Consider the following 17,078-nt stretch of genomic DNA (forward strand, 5'->3'; position numbering starts at 1 on the left):
TCCAACCACCATTCCTTCTACTATGGCCCTTTGAGTATGCTGAGGATTGGGTGTTGGCATAGTTGTCGTGACAAATCATAAACAAATTGTGGAATGTAACTGGTAAATTTCAGACTGCTCAGTCATATTAAAGCCAGAAAATGGATGAAAGCTTGAAGTAGTTTATTAATATGGGGATCGGTTAAAGAAACTTGGTATCATGGGACAATGGATGACCAAATTAGACCATTGTGAAAAGGGGCCTCAAAACCACCTCGTAGGTCATCAGTAAATTGATTATGGTGTGAACCAATCACACAAGCTAATGAAGACACATTAAAACCAGGTCTGACAAGAGGGTTAATGCAAAATTGTATTATTCCAAGATGCAAATACTTATAACCTTGTTCTAGTCCCCATTGGACATCTTCTGGTTTTATGAGAGGTATCTGATACATAGGCTGGGTAAGATTGATAGGCACATTTACATAGGCATATCAAATGAGATTGGCTACATGAAACTTAAACATTGGAAGGTCATAAATCTTATTAGGAGATATATGAGGAAGCTTCCAATTAGGAGTAGGGGTAAATTCTTGAATTACTACCTTGGTATCATACAAGGGCTCATATTTGTTTAATATCCTTCCAATCCAATTGGTTTTCTTTGAAGCTTTCATATCAACAGAGAAATAAAAACTACTTGAGGCCATTTATTAATACAATTCACTACTCGATGTTGTGCAAGCAGGTAAGGAAAAGAAATACGTGAAGGTAAGGAAAGGATATTTCAAGAAAAGGAAAGAAGGCACCCAAATAGAAAAATTAGGAATTTGTTTCATTTGCAAGAAGTTGAGCCACTAGAAAAGAATATGTCCTTTGAAGGGTAAAATTCGTTTCCAAAATAAATTGTTTGACATTTTTTCTAATATTTATGATCCGACTAAATGGGAGCAAGTAGATCAGCCCCCACAAAATAAAGAATATTTTTCGGACATAGATTCAGATGAATCCAACCCTCCATCTCCACATCCTGAAGACTCATTCTGCTTTGAATCCACCTCAGATCTTGACTTCATTTCCCATGTTAAGATGTTTCATTTAGAAAATCCCACAGACCTTCGCTTTGAAATTGCATCTATACAATCTCATATTTCTTCTCTCTCACTAGGAGATTTCTCCATCTGACACTGACTCACGGAACGTCTCTCAACCCTCAAGCACCAACTTGCCAAATTCACGCAACCAAGTGTGGTGAATCTTGGTGCCTACTATCCAAGTGACACACCTACCACATCTGTGCAAATTTCCTTTACACACTCATCCAACATTCCAACAAAGAAGCAGTTTCCCCACGAGTCTACTATAAAAAGAGAAGAAGTAATCTTTCTTCACCAGAGGAAATCCTATGGGTTTAAGAAAGCTACTCCCATCATTGAGAATCTCTTAGAAGAAGAATAAGAATTAGACCAAGTTAGTAAATTACAAGGAGAAATATTGCATCTAGAAACCACCATTGAAGAAAAAAGAGGATTTGGTTAAAGAAATTCTAACGAGTATGAGAGTTGACCAAAAGGAATTGGTTGAAAAATAGAAACAACTTGCAGAACTAAAGGATTCAATGATTATAGAAGAATTTGAAGATATGCTCAAAGAATAAGAATATCATAAACATGAGCAACAAGCATTACCATGCATACCAAAAGACCACCAACTAGAACTAGGTACATCTATCCTCCAAATGAAGGGATTTGAAGGTAGGATTGTTATTATAATACATGTCAAAGTAAGTGGTTATAAACATGTTGTAGCGGCTACAACCACCCTCCAAAATTTTTACTTAGCTTCATTTTGGAGCCTCCGTACCAACCTTTCACAAAAACATGTCTTGCTTCGTCAAGTACACAAGCTTCTGTGATTTTCTTGCAGAATGACAACCTGTCCATCAAAGCTTGTTGCATCCTCCTCACAGGTTGTTTCTCCAGACCTGGTCTAGCTGCAGGCTGAGAAACTTCGTCAAGAAATTATGCAGTTCTAGAGGGAAACTAGCCTTCCCTCGAGAAATTGTGTAATTCTGTCTGGCACCCTATTGGGCTCCAAAATTGTGCAAATCTGCTAGTTAAGCTTCACTGAGAAAATTCCGCAATTCCTCCTAGCAAGGCTACTTAACCCAGGAATTGCCCAATCCTTGGCAGCAGTTAGCTGCTCTGCCCATAAATTATACAAATCTCCTGGGTAGTCAACCTAGCTCACTCCCAAAAATGTGCATTTTTTCTTCCCAGCTAAGCAGACTGTTGCATGTGCAGCTGAGTTGACCGGTTCCACCCGGGACCAAGAAAAATTGACTTGCATGCATGGGCTTATTTTTCTTAGAATGGCAAAAATCTACATGAAAAAAGAATCCCTAGATTTTAGGGAGCTATGTTTAGCAGCTGAGGTTACATGAAAAGATCGTTTTGGAATCTTTCCTCCAAGTGTCGCTTTTTCCTAGATTTGTGGCATGCGCATCATGTGCTTCAAACTTATTTATTCGATGCTTCAGAGCACATTTATTCATATCGATCTTGGAACTCTGACATCCCACAGCACATCCAGGACTCTCTGACACATCCAGCTTAGTTATTCACAAGTGAGTGGTCTTAACTTTTCTATTCATGCATTTATGTCGCTTTTTGTTTTTTTGCTTATGTGAGTGTTGTTTGCTTGATTTATATGAACACTTGCTTTCGTTTACATGCATAATAGCTTGTACTAGCACCATTTCAGTTTTCGTTAGCATCTCACTGTTTTCACATGCATGAAATTGTTTTGCACAAACGGTCGCCGATTCGGCAACTCACTTCACCCACATGCATGTTGTTCCATTTTCTAAATCTTTCTTTCATTGTTTGCATGCACGATCATGCACTCCTACTTACAATGAGTATCACCAAGCATTCACAATCACATCTTCTTTTAGTTTCCCGTTGGCGGGTCTAGGCAGCCTTGGCTCGGAATCTACCTCACCAAGGCAAAATTGAGCAATCCTGAGAGGGAAGGCTCTGTCCTCCTCTCAGGAAATGCGCTTTTTTTCCTAGGAGATATCCTCTAGTCTTGCATTGCTAATTCATATTTAAATAGGAACACAAAAAATTACAGAGATAACCATAATCATAGAGATGCAACGAAAATAATACTTCATTTCATTAATGTAAAATACTGAAATATGCTTACAAACAACAATGGAAATAAACCAGCTAGGGCGATGGTAGCTTATCTCTTAGAAGAGATGTGGCAGCTACATGCCTCTTAACTATGTTATAATGAGGCTCGAAGGCCTATTTATTATTGAGAAATAATGGAAAACCCCAAACATCCAAAAACCTAACCCTAGAGGATGAAATGCCAAATTGTGGGCCCTGTTTGGGTAAATTGGTACATCAACTCCCCAAGGTCGTAACTTTGGCATATGATCTTCGTTTGATGTGCACAATATCTTGCTGGAAAGATATATCCAAGAACTACAACTTTGGGATGAGCAACATCAGTCCATGGACCCATGTTGCTTCTAGTTTTCGCAAAAAACATCGTTTAGGGCCTCAAAACGGCTCCGGAAGTTTAGGACCCGAAAAACTGCTAAAAATAGTAAACTGTGCTACAATTAAGGAAACTGAAAATCTAAAAGAAACAATGGTGGGGGTCCAAGTGGACTTGGAAAGTGGCCACCAATATCCACCTGGATCATTCCTCCCCCCTTAGGAAGCAATGGTCCCCATTGCGTTGAGTTCCTCCATGAGATGAGGAAACTTCTACTGAACTTGGTCCCTGGTGAACCACTTGCCCTGGTGAAGGAGTTGGCCTACTTTGAAAACTCGATACAATTGGATATTCTATTGGTGAGTGTCCTTGATCTGTGTGTCCATGATCCGATCAGTTGTAGCTTGTTCCATGCAATCTGGATTTAACTTTGTGGGTGTGAGCTGTTCTGCAATGTGGGATGTGTTTAGAAATGGTGGAAAGTATGGTCGAAGGCGGTCCACAATGAACACTGGGTGCAGGCCAAGGAATGGGGGAAAGCTGAGCTCAAATGAATTGTCTCCCATAGCCTTGGTAATGGTGTGAGGACCATATCGGAGTGGTTTGAGTTTCCTATAGGCTCCAGTAAGGCATTCCTTTTGCAAATGCAACCAAACTTTGTCGCCCACCTGAAACTTGTGTGTCACCCGATGTTGATCATGTCGCTACTTGTACTTGGCATTTGATTTCTCTAGAACGATATGGACCTACTGGCGAATATGTTGGATGTGCTTAATTAAGCTAGTTGCCTTATCTCTTTCGGACTGGACAGGGGTTGAATCTACGTGAGTAGCTACAAAATGCATGGACACATCAATGGGACATAGTGGCTAGAATCCCAAGCCCACCTGAAAAGGGCTATGGCTAGTTGAGCTGTGAAGAGCTCTATTGTAGTTGTGTTGAAAATAAGGGAGGCTCTCATCCCATGTGCATAGATGCTTTGAGTTGTAAATGCGCAGAATGTGTACGATCATCCTGTTGACAACCTCTGTTTGGCCATCAGTTTGAGGATGGAAGGTTGTGGACTTAGTGAGTTTGGTGTCCAGCATCAACCAAAGACTAGACCAAAATGTACTAAGGAACCTGTTGTCCCAATCTGAGATGATAGACTGTGGGATCCTAAAGTGTACCCACACTCATTCAAAGAAGAGTTTAGCAGTGGCTTCTGCTATGATATTCTTCTTGTAGGCCACCATAATGGCCATCTTCGAGAACCTGTCGACAACCACAAAAACATAGTCATTTCCATGCTTAGTGGATGGAAGGCCTGACATGTAATCCATGGAGATGGATTCCCAAGGTCGACTAGGGGTAGGCAGCAGGGTATAGAGGCCTTGCTTCTTGATGGTCGGTTTGGCAATAGCATAGGTAGTGCATGATCTGATGTACTTCCCGACATCCTGTTGAATATTCGGCCAATAGAAATACTTCTGCAGTACTACCACCATTTTCTCAACCCCGAAATTCCCAATAGCCCGACTGTAGTGTGCTTCCCAAATCATCTTGGCACGCTCACTTGAAGGAACATAAAGGTAACCTAGGTGGCGTAACAAGGCACCCTGGAGATGAAAATCTGAAACATGCTGACCCTCAAGAGTGTCTGGTATGTGTGGCTGAATTCTAGGTCGCTTTTGTAGAGAAGTGGCCAATCAGAAGTCTCGTGCCCATAAGAGTTGAGCACGGTGGTTAACGCCATGATTAGTGGTCGACTAAGGCAATCTGCAACATTATTGGTGCTTCCCTTCATATACTTGATATTCAAATGGAACTATTGCAGGTATGTGGACCACTTCTGATGGCGATCATACTGTAATTTCCCTTGAGTCTGTATGAACTGCAGGGGTCGGTGGTTTGTGTGGATGACTGTTTCCTTACCCAAAATGTAATGTTTCCATTATCGGTAGGCCTGCACAATGGAATACATCTCTTTGTCATAAGTGGGATACTTCTGGACTGTGTCTGGAAGTGTCTCATTTTGATATGCCACTAGATGCCCGTGTTTAGTAAGGATTGCCCCAATAGCATAGTCAGAGGCGTTTGTCTCGACCTCAAATGGTTGTTGCAACTCTGTTAATGCGAGCACTAGTGCCATGCCTGTTATAGACATTTTTGGGCACTGCAACCCCAATCATGAATGTCCATAAACCAAGGGCTCTTAAGTCCCTAAAAGTGTTGTTCCAACCTCTAAAAGAACAAGGTCAACTGATTACATCTTCTCCCAGAAGTTCTCCATGAAAAACTGCTCAGAACTGGACCATCTCACCTGCTCCATGGTCAAAGTGTGCTGCATCCCACCTAGATACACACGGGAGGTGCGATGCATCTTGAAAATCCCTTCTATGGGGTGCGATGGGCGAGAGTGGACAAATGGCAGGGTCAATTGGCAAGGTGGAGGATCATGGAATCTTCCAAAAACTTCTCCTGTGACACTTGCCTCTCTGTATTCGCCCAGGGATGAGTAAGAGATCATCAATCTCCAAGTGGAATCAAGAACTATCAGAGAGAGGACACTAGTCAAATCTCAAAAGCTGACTCACCCCCCTTGCAAACATCTATATATGGATCCCTCATCCCAGAGATCCAGAGGCTGGAATTTTGTATCTTGTAAGGAAGTGCTGCTGGTTTCTTGGTGCAACATCAGAGTGTTGGGTGATCTAAGATTTTCATGAGGTGAAGAAGGGTTTTCTTGCTGAGAGGATGATGCTGGGTCAGAACAATTGGTTTTAATCCTCTTTGCTTTTCTTAGTTATTAATAAAGCTATTCAAGTTTTCCTTCACATTCTTGTATGATTGATGATATATGCATTTTTGTGGTCAATATATATCTAGTCCTATATTGTTTATGATAATAGATCTATGTTCTTGGATAGTGTTATGCTGCTTTGATTCTACAGGTGCTCTTTGAAGCTGGGTAGACAAGGAAGCGAGTGGCAAAGATCTATCAGAAGGGAGAGGAATCAAGCAAGGAACCAAGCGCAAGATAGAGGTTGGTCTCCTTTATTCCCCTCTTATCTATTTCTCATAAAGGAAAATGAAAGTAGTTTTAGTTTGTTTGTTTCTAAGGTAGCTACCAGCCTTAGTGGGACTAGCAGCTCTGCATAGACACTAGATTTCCCGATAACAAAATGGCGACTCCACTGGGGAGCGAATAGATTGTTTGTTTGTCTACATTTGTTTGCTTTATAAACTTACAGACGGAGCTTGAAGTTAAGCCAGCTAGCCTTCGAACTGCATTTTCTATGCAAGTGCAAAGTAGATCAATGCTGCTTCAGTCTATCTCCGGGTTTTGTTTATGAACTGAAAAATCGATTTACAAGCTCTATAATTGCCCTTGTGGTGGCTCTAGTAACCTCTTTTGATCTACCCATGTGATTGATTTACTGATTACCACTTGCTCGGCCTAAATCCCTAAACTGAGCTGCAAACTATGACCCGGAACCCAGTTGAAGTCTCGTCCCTAGACCATCACACTGTCTATTCTTTGGATTCTGGATGCATCGCACTTCTCGAGTGTAGTGGGTGCACTGCATCTCTTTTTCCCTGTGTTACAGGTGCGCTGATCAGACAAGGCCTCTTCTGCTCTTAGATTTTGGTTTCTGTGTTCACTCTTTTCAGCTCTATTCAGGAATTTTGTTGCCTGTAGTCAGTACACCTTTGTTGAAACCCCCTTCCTTGCCATTATTCCGCCTCCATTGTGCAAAGAACTATAAATGTTTTTATGTATTTTGAGCCATTTTCAGTTCTCTTTTACAAAGAAGTAGCGTAATTGAACTGTCGTTTCTTGATTTGAAAGTGTCGCAAGTGTCATTTTCAGTCATAGAAGAGAATCCAATTGTTCTTGATAGTCGATTACACTGTTACTCTTGTATTTAATTTGAATTAGTAGTTTTTCAAGTGTTGAAAGCAAGTTTTCAATTCCAAATCGCAAAGTTTCGTCGTTGTCCTCATTTTGTCTTGAAAAGAAACTTGCTAGTAATGTCGCTTTGAAAAATAATTCAGCTTTGCACTTAGCTTTCCTTTTATCATTCACACATTAAGAAGGCTGAAAAACAAATACATGCATGTGCATTTGCATTTAGACTATTTTTTGGTTGATTTAGGACAGTGCATATAGTGTGTGCTCTCTGCTCTATGTTGAAAGAATATCATCTCTCTTTCCTTAGTAGCTAGGATTTTCATTGCAAAAGGAAGATTAAACGATTGTTTATCATCTTAGATTGCATTTTAGGAATTGTACATCTACATCACGCGATGAAACTGAAAGGCAAATTTCTTAAGCAAGATCAACTGTAAAATAAATTTAATGAATCTAAAAACGCTTTGGAACCTAACGCACAACATTTAGAAGTCTAGGCTAGAGACGTATTCCGGTGTCGTAAAGCCTGGTAACTGTTGTTGTCATTGATGGTTGGCTGATTCCTCCACTTTGAGATGATAAGTGCCAGTACGGACTTGTGCTCCCATGTACCGTCGAGTATATATTGGGAGACCACAATAGGCTTTATCCTTTATCCATAGGAAGCCGTGTCTGTCGCCCTATCGATCGCAACGCACTGAACACAACATTCGGGAAGATTGACTGTCGTACCGTAAAAAGTATTTTGCAGTTTTGCGATTGGTTTGGTAATCCCTCTGTCTAGATTTCCAGAGCAGTCTCTTTCGTTCCTTTTTAGACACCTTAAAGGAAAAGGTCCATCTGAGCACTTGTCACTTCAGGCTCATTAAAAATCGAAGGCAACTAGAGTCATATTTTGTTTTTTCTCGACTCTTAAAAATTGAAAAAACAAGTTGTGTCAAAGCGTCTAAAATTTATTTTAATCAGAATAAATATCACCTCTCCTACGTTGGTCTTAGGTTGAGAAAAATGGAGTCCACCAACCAAGGAGTTCCCCTTGGGGGAAATCCTAGTCCCTTCTCCTCTTGGGGAGATGTTGGCACACCCCATATGGCTACATTGTCGCTTCCAGGATTGACAATGGGCTTGCCCGTATGGCTCTTCTCAACTTCTGTCGTTCAGAACACCATGATTCTTGAACAATCAAGTCAACAACTAAACGATACCAGAGTTACCCCCATCCCTCTACTTCGTCCAATTCTTCCTCTCCTCCTGCCTCTTCACTTGATGAAGCTGGTAAAGCCAAAAATCAAGTAACTAAGAAGAAGAAGGAGAAGAAGAAGAAAGAGAAGAAGAAGAAGGAGCCAAAGGCGAAAATGGGTGACCAGGCATCATCTAGCGAAAATCCACACACTGCACCATCCAGGCCTAAATCGCCATGTATCATTTGCAAAGGAGACCACTATCATCGAGATTGTCCTTGCATCCCTCAGATCTTAAGGGACTGGTCTCCTCATTTGCACAATCCGGTGTCATCAACCTCTTATGATCATGTTGAAAACACACCATCAACTAGTGAAAGTGAAGCCCCTGGACAAAAAGGAAGATGTAAATTTCCTTGTAAACTGTGTGAAGGCGATCACACCGTCCACCGTTGTCCCTTCTTAGACGAGGCTAAAAAGGTTTTGGACAATCGTCCGGTTTCACCATTACGGCTTCCTCTTGGATATAAGAAGCTCTTGCCGAGTCTGTCACTAGTTGAAAAGCCGGCTGACACGCACTTGTGGTCGGCTGAAGCGTCTATTATTGAAGATAAACCATCTGAATCCACACCAGACGAAAGTCAAAAGGTCGAGGCGGCAGTTGACCTGGTCTTGCCTTCAGAGGATCCATCTTTAGATGATACGGTCACCAAAGAGAACAAGAACGACACCTTTCAAATTCTCTTCGTAAGCACAGACTCTGATGAACATGGGGGCAGTCTACCTGTTCCTTTACCGTAGGAAGGAAGTTCGTCAGAGTCATATCCGATCGTCTATTCGGTCCCACCTCCAAGCAACCTGGTTGTTTCCTTCGATTGGAATCTACTAGGCAAACCCTGTTTACTGGCTAGTGTACCATTTCGAATCATTGCTCAAATATATAGAATGGTCATGGCCGGTACCATCATCGATGATGGGGCTTCTGTGAGTATCCTTTCCTCAACTGCTTGGAAAGCGCTTGGTTCGCCATCGCTTTTGCCTGAGATGATAAATATAACAGGCTTTGACAAAGGAACTAGTCGAACGTTAGGGATCCTTCCCAATGTGCCGATAACATTGAGAAAGAAAACCGTTCACATGAACATAATGGTAGTCGAAGGACCCCTGGATTATAATCTACTCCTTAGACGCGACTATATTTATTGCATGGGAGCCATCATCTCCTCACTCTTTAGAGTAATGTGTTTTCCGCATGAAGGAAGAGTGGTCAAGCTCGTAGACCAGCTTTCATTCCCTGGTTCACACATAGAAAATAGTCATATACCATCCCTGAATGGTCTTTTCACGCAAGGAATGTCTCATCAATCCCCAGTCCGTCCTCCTGATGAGCGCGAGTGATTCGAAGGATATGACTGAAACCTAGGGGGCATGCACCTTGGCCTGTTTCGACAGGAAAACCTTGGGTATAGGGTAGGATTCCACGGAGGATATATGACTGGCTGACACACCCATCCATTTGGGAAAATGGGATTAGACCGAAATAAGATACCTCCATTAGAAGGTAGAACTTTCCCGATAGAACAAATGTTTTGTCTGCAAATTGAAGGGTAACCTGGAAAAGGCAGGCCTTTCCCGATAAAACGAATGTTTTGTCTGCAAATTGAGGGGTAATCTGGAAACTCTGCTTCACTATACCTGGGGGCATGCAAACCTTTTGGCATGCAAGCGAAGAGCAACCATTTATTTTTTAAATTTGTAGGTCCTCTAACCCTTTAAACTCGTAGGATTGGTCGTTTCCTAACTTGCATAAAGAAAGGATGTGGGGCAAAGCTTTGAAAAAATGTCGTTTTTATATGAGACATCCTGATTATATGACTGGATTGAGCAGTTTTAACGCGGAATTCAAGCTTGTTAAAAAATAAACATAAGCAATGAGCAAATGTTCCCCCAGAGTTCAAGCTCATTAAAAAATGAACCAATTTCTGGTAAATAACCATCGTGAATGTTTTATCATCAGCCTTTGAAGCCTTGGTCATGTTCTCATCATCACCTCCACTCTGTATTGGCTGATCATTCACCTCCATTTGATTGTTTACCCTTTTGAGGAACAGCTGCGAAGAGTGATCCTGTTAGCCATCCTTATGACACTGCCGTGATTGGAAAATTCCAAACCTTACCTGGAATCAGCTGATACCCAAATTTATCACTCGTTCCTCAAAAAACGAGTCTCCTTTAAGCTCTTTTCAACTGACTCGTAAAATATGAAAAGATTGCCGAGCAATTGGCCTGAGGTATTATTACACAAAAAGATCGAGCACTTGTTTTGTTCGGCTCGTTAAAAGTACCGAAAATTCATCCCTTTTGTATTGTTTTATACTTTTTTGGACTCAAGGGATTATATGACAAAAAAGGATTATTGGAGTTTTCTTTACGTCCCTTTTTCAGACTCTCTAAAATTGAAAAGGACCGAGTTATCCTTGTCGTTAAACTCGTTAAAACCGAATAGCGACAAACTTGTCCATACAGACAAGAACGAGTTTCAGTATCGCTAGGCTCGTTAAAACATAGCGATGGGTTTGCCCGAAGGGAAAATTATAGAACAAGCAAATGTTATCCTCCTCAAGCTTGACAAAAATAAAGAGGTGTTGGTCAGCAATGACTGGGGAAAAATTGGGAAGAAAAATTGAAGAAACTTTATTGGTAGCAAGTCACTCTTGAACATGACACTTTCACTCCACATCCGAGTCGGGTTGGGTTGTTCCGTTCACTGGTCATATCACCATGGGTCCATCACACCATCCATATTTGGGGTTAATGCTACCAATCCATCATGTCAGTGTCACCGATATGTTCAAGAGAAGTCACTCAGAGAATTCACCTGTGTCTCACCCACTGCAATACATTCACGCTCCATCCTTTCATGACCGCCACCCTGAACCTTATATCACCATATCGTTTTCACCTCCATTAAATCATTTTCTCCATTCCGTGTCATTGATGTGGGATTCACTAAGGTCCTCCTATGATGGATCACTTCTTGTCGACATCAGCTCATTATCCAAGAAGTCGATCTAGGAACAACCCTTTCAGTACTTTGAAACTTGCATGCCTCAATGGCAAGTTTCTCACTTCCGTCGACAGGTTTACATCAATGGCCTTCGACCGAAATATTTTGCGTGGTGTTCGACGCCAAGTCCCTTATTCACACCATGTGAATTGTACTGTAGTACCTTGAGGGTCATCATCATTATCGGTGTTTCCTCTTGCGCCTGTTAACAGCTTACATCATTGGCTGGTAATCAGACGATGTCTTTCCATGTTCGACTCCAGAACATCTCTCACATGGATCGACTTGTACTTTGAGTGAAGATCGAACGAGATTGAAGACCCCGGATCTAGTTTCATCCATCCGGGCTCCAATATATTTTTGGAAAATAAAGACATCAAATGTACATCATTACTGCACAGATAATCATCCAACCTAAGGGATGATGGCTCTACCAGAATCATCAGTCTACACTCAGACGATTGTCTGTCTTATGTACATGAAAATGAATTTATAAAGCTGAGTATGGGAATCCCTGCCTCAGCTAGATCATGAAAATATTATGAAGATAATGTATTGTATTTTATCTTATTACAGGTCGCCTTCCAGCTTGAAAAAACTTCAGATCCTCATGATAGATCATTTCACCCGACATCAACAGATTAACGACCTCATGCTTTAGGGGGCAACTGTTATAGACATTTTTGGGCACTGCAACCCCAATCATGAATGTCCATAAACCAAGGGCTCTTAAGTCCCTAAAAGTGTTGTTCCAACCTCTAAAAGAACAAGGTCAACTGATTACATCTTCTCCCAGAAGTTCTCCATGAAAAACTGCTCAAAACTGGTCAAACCTGGACCATCTCACCTGCTCCATGGTCAAAGTGTGCTGCATCCCACCTAAATACACACAGGAGGTGTGATGCATCTTGAAAGGCCCTTCTATGGGGTGTGATGGGCAAGAGTGGACAAATGGCAGGGTCAATCTGCAAGTTGGAGGATCATGGAATCTTCCAGAAACTTCTCCTGTGACACTTGCCTCTCTGCATTCGCCCAGGGATGAGTAAGAGATCATCAATCTCCAAGTGCAATCAAGAACTATCAGAGAGAGGACACTAGTCAAATCTCAAAAGCTGACTCACCCCCCTTGCAAACATCTATATATGGATCCCTCATCCCAAAGATCTAGAGGCTGGAATTTTGTATCTTGTAAGGAAGTGCTGCTGGTTTCTTGGTGCAACATAAGAGTGTTGGGTGATCTAAGCTTTTCATGAGGTGAAGAAGGGCTTTCTTGCTGAGTGGATGATGCTGGGTCAGAACAATTGGTTGTAATCCTCTTTGCTTTTCTTGATTATTAATAAAGCTATTCAATTTTTCCTCCACATTCTTGTATGATTGATGATATATGCATTTGTGTGGTCAATATATATCTGGTCCTATATTGTTTATGATCATAGATCTATGTTCTTGGATAGTGTTATGCTGCTTTGATTCTACAGGTGCTCTTTGAAGCTGGGTAGACAAGGAAGCGAGTGGCAAAGATCTATCAGAAGGGAGAGGAATCAAGCAAGGAACCAAGAGCAAGATAGAGGTTGGTCTCCTTTATTACCCTCTTATCTATTTCTCATAAAGGAAAACGAAAGTAGTTTTAGTTTGTTTGTTTCTAAGGTAGCTACCAGCCTTAGTGGGACTAGCAGCTCTGCATAGACGCTAGATTTCCTGATAACAATGCCGTAATGGGATTCAGACCAAAAGAATTTTGCTTTCGCTCCTACCTTGGTGACTTGACTCAAGGGCCAAGTGATATGAGAAAATCCTAACACGAACCTGCAGTAGAAGTTGGAAAGACTTAGGAAGCTGCAGAGCTCTGTCAGAGTTGTTGGAGATGGCCAATCCTGAATGACTTGGATCTTGGCTGGATCCACGTGCACCCCCTATTCGTTAATAATGTATCCAAAATATTGAACCTGGGTCATGCTAAAAGTGTATTTCTCCAAATTGGCACATAACTTGTGTTGTCGCAGTGTTTGGAGAACATGTCGGATGTGGTGGAGGTGCTCTTCCCAACTCTCGCTGAAGATCAGGATGTCATCCAAGTATACCACTACAAATGAGTTGGTGAACTGCCACAAGATGTCATCCATTAGCCTCATGAAGGTTGCAAGAGCATTCGTCAATCCGAAAGGCATAACCAATCATTCGTAAAGGCCCTTCTTGGCTTTGAAGGCAGTCTTCCACACATCGGAGGGTTCGATTGGTACCTAGTGATATCCTGAATTCAAATCGATCTTGCTAAAATATTCTGCCCCCTTTAGTTGGTCCAGGAGGTCATCAATCCATGGGATCAGGTACTTATTATGGACAATGATCTTGTTCAGTGCCCGACAGTCAATACAGTGTCTTCAAGTCCCATCCTTCTTCTGTACCAACACGATCGGGCTCCAACACGGCGATGAACTTAGATGGATGTCACCTTTTTGCAGCAGCTCCTGAATCTGCCTCTTGATTTCATCATTCTCCAAAACAGAGCACTGATAGATTGGTCCATTGGGCAGTGGTGCACTTGGGGTCAGATCGATGGAGTGCTTGACCTGATAGTGCAGAGGAACCCTTGCGAGGGAGGTGAAGATGTCCTCGTACTCCTCCATGACCTTGTCCATTTGTAGTTGTCGTGTAGAGGGGCCCTGTCTAGAGGTCGTGGCCACTTTCTTCTTCTTTCCTTGAGGGTGTATCATGAGGAACACAAATTTCCAAATTTTGGAAATGAGCTTACTACATTGTTTTGTAGTAACCAAAGAGATGGTAGTAGGCAATGCTACCTCTGGTTTCCTGTACAAATTATTTCCCAAAGTAACAATAATAGCACGGGGCCTTGATTCATACACAGCATGTTGCTTCCACAAGTATGGTTTTCCTAATAATACATCACAAACTTCAAGGGGAGCAATGTCACACAACACCTCATCCATGAAGGGCTTGATGTTGTATGGAAGGTGACACTACTAGCTCACGTGAAGATCCCATCCTTGGTGAAGCCACTAGATGGTGTATGGTTGTGGATGTGCTATGGTCGATAAGCCTATCTGCTCCATGACCTCTGCCAAAATGAGGTTCTTTTGGCTCCTGCTATCGACAATGAACTGTAACAGGGAGCCCTTTACCCACATCTAGGAGTGGAAGAGATGCTCCTCCTCCTCTAGATCTTCGGGTTCCTCCTTCTATATCTTCATGGTGGCAACAGTGGTGTTGGGCTCTGCATCAATAATCTACTTCCCTTTATCATTCCCCTTGTTGGGTTCTGACTCAGAGTCAAAACATGCATCTGATTCTAAAACCTTTAGCTCGGCCACCAGTGACTACTTGGCCCGACACTCACTTGTGTTTTGAGTGCAGCTCTTATGGAACTCATGCCACTCTCTTGTGTCCTTTTTTGGCTTCATGACGCTATTCTTTGCTTGCAGCTTTGGTCGGTTTTCTTGGGCCACCCTACCTTGGCTTTGTCATTTGTTCTATGGTCTGTGGGCACCTTTCCCTTGCTTTGGATTTGCAAATCCAAAGTCTCGCTTCTTTTGTTAAACCTTTGCTCAATCTTGATGGCATATCGGTATGTTGTGTCGAGCGAGGGGATGGTTAGGAATTCTATTTCCTCCTCGATGTACTTGTGTAGGTAGCTGCGGTATTTGAGTACCAAATGCTGCTCCGAATCATTGATACCCAACTTTGTGCGAAGGGTATGGAAAATATTGGTAAACTCCAGCACGTCTTGGTCCCTCCCCTGTCATAGCATGGTCCACTTTATGTATTGATCCTCATAGCTTCCGACAAGGTAGTACTGCTCCTTGATGTCATTCATAATGAATCCCAAGTGGGTGTGGCTGAAAATAGTGAGCCTGTACTTTCATTATTCTGCTTGCAGTAGGTTTCCCACCAGTCCTTGACATGGGGGGCTGCTTTGAGAAAAGCGAAAATAATATTTTCTCGACTGGAAAATTCATGAACAAAAAAATAACCCTCTAGCATATTTAACCATTTATCGATGGCATCTATGTCTATCTAACCCTCAAATATGGGGATTTCAAAATCAACTTGTACCTTAAATGGTGTGGCGTTTCTAGAGTAGCTGTTGGAAGCTGATGCGTTGCCCCTAGGTAGCCGCTGAAGGATCTGGGAAAAGTTGTCCATCATCACATTCCTTTGTCACTCGAGGGCTTATTCGAGCAAGATTTTGATAGGATCTCTTGCCCCCTCATCTTTCTTTTCATCTACCATGGGAGGCCATCGGGATTTGTGAGGTTGGCCTTGCAAAAGTTTGACCAGTTCAAGCCCTAACTCCTTATATCCCGACCTCGTTGGGGACATGCAAAGAAAAACAAAGAAAAAGCAGACCGCTCTGATACCATTGATCCAAATTTAAACAGGAATGCAACAAATTACATAGATAACCATAAACACAGAGATATAGTGGAAAAAATACTTCATTTCATTAATGTAAAATACTGAAATATGCTTACAAACAACAATGGAACTAAACCAACTAGGGCAATGGTAGCTTATCTCTGAGAAGAGATGTGGTGGTTACATGCCTCTGAACTGTGTTATAATGAGGCTCGAAGGTCTATTTATTGTTGAGAAATAGTGGATAACCATAAACATCCAAAAACCTAACCCTAGAAGATGAAACAGCAAATTGTGGGCCCCGTTTGGGTAAATTGGTACATCAACTTCCCGGGGTCATAAATTTGGCATATGATCTTCATTTAACACGCACAATATCTCGTTAGAAATATCTATCCAAGAACTACAACTTTTGGAAGATCAACGTCAGTCCATGGACTCATGTTGATCCCAATTTTCCCAAAAAACGTCATTTAGGGCCTCAAAACGGATCCAGAAGTTCAAGACCCGAAAAACTGCTAAAAATAGTAAACTGTGCTACAATTAAGGAAACTGAAAAGATGAAAGAAACAATGGTGGGGTCCAAGTGGACTTGGAAAGTGGCCACCAATATCCACCTGGATCAATTGTGTAATTTTGAGGGACAGTGATTGTTGACCCAAAAAATTGCGTAATGCAGTCACTGGGCCTACAACCACTACTAGCTGAAATTGCACATTACACAATTCCAACAGCTAGTTAGCCAACCTAGATTGTGCATTGTGCAACTCCAACAGTTAGTTAGCCTCCTAGATAGCCCAGATTGCCTTTTTCACAATTCTGGGAGCCAGTTAGCTAGCCTCCCAGAAGAAATTGCATAATCCTTGCTTGTCAATCCCCAGGTATGTTGCATGTCATTCCTCAAGTTTGCTTTGGTTTTCGCTGACAGATTTCTTCCCATGCATGTCATTTTGTCTTCAGATCTTGCAGGTGTTCATCCACCTCTTAGAATTTCAAGATCGATGGTCTCCAAGAGAGTAGGATCAAAGGACACTAACGGAAGTGCAACTAGAGCAGCAATTGAGTG

Source organism: Pinus tabuliformis, chromosome 3_1 (genome assembly GCF_031772625.1).
Source record: "Pinus tabuliformis cultivar Carrire ecotype Pingquan chromosome 3_1, CPIR1, whole genome shotgun sequence".
Lineage (NCBI taxonomy): Eukaryota > Viridiplantae > Streptophyta > Pinopsida > Pinales > Pinaceae > Pinus > Pinus tabuliformis.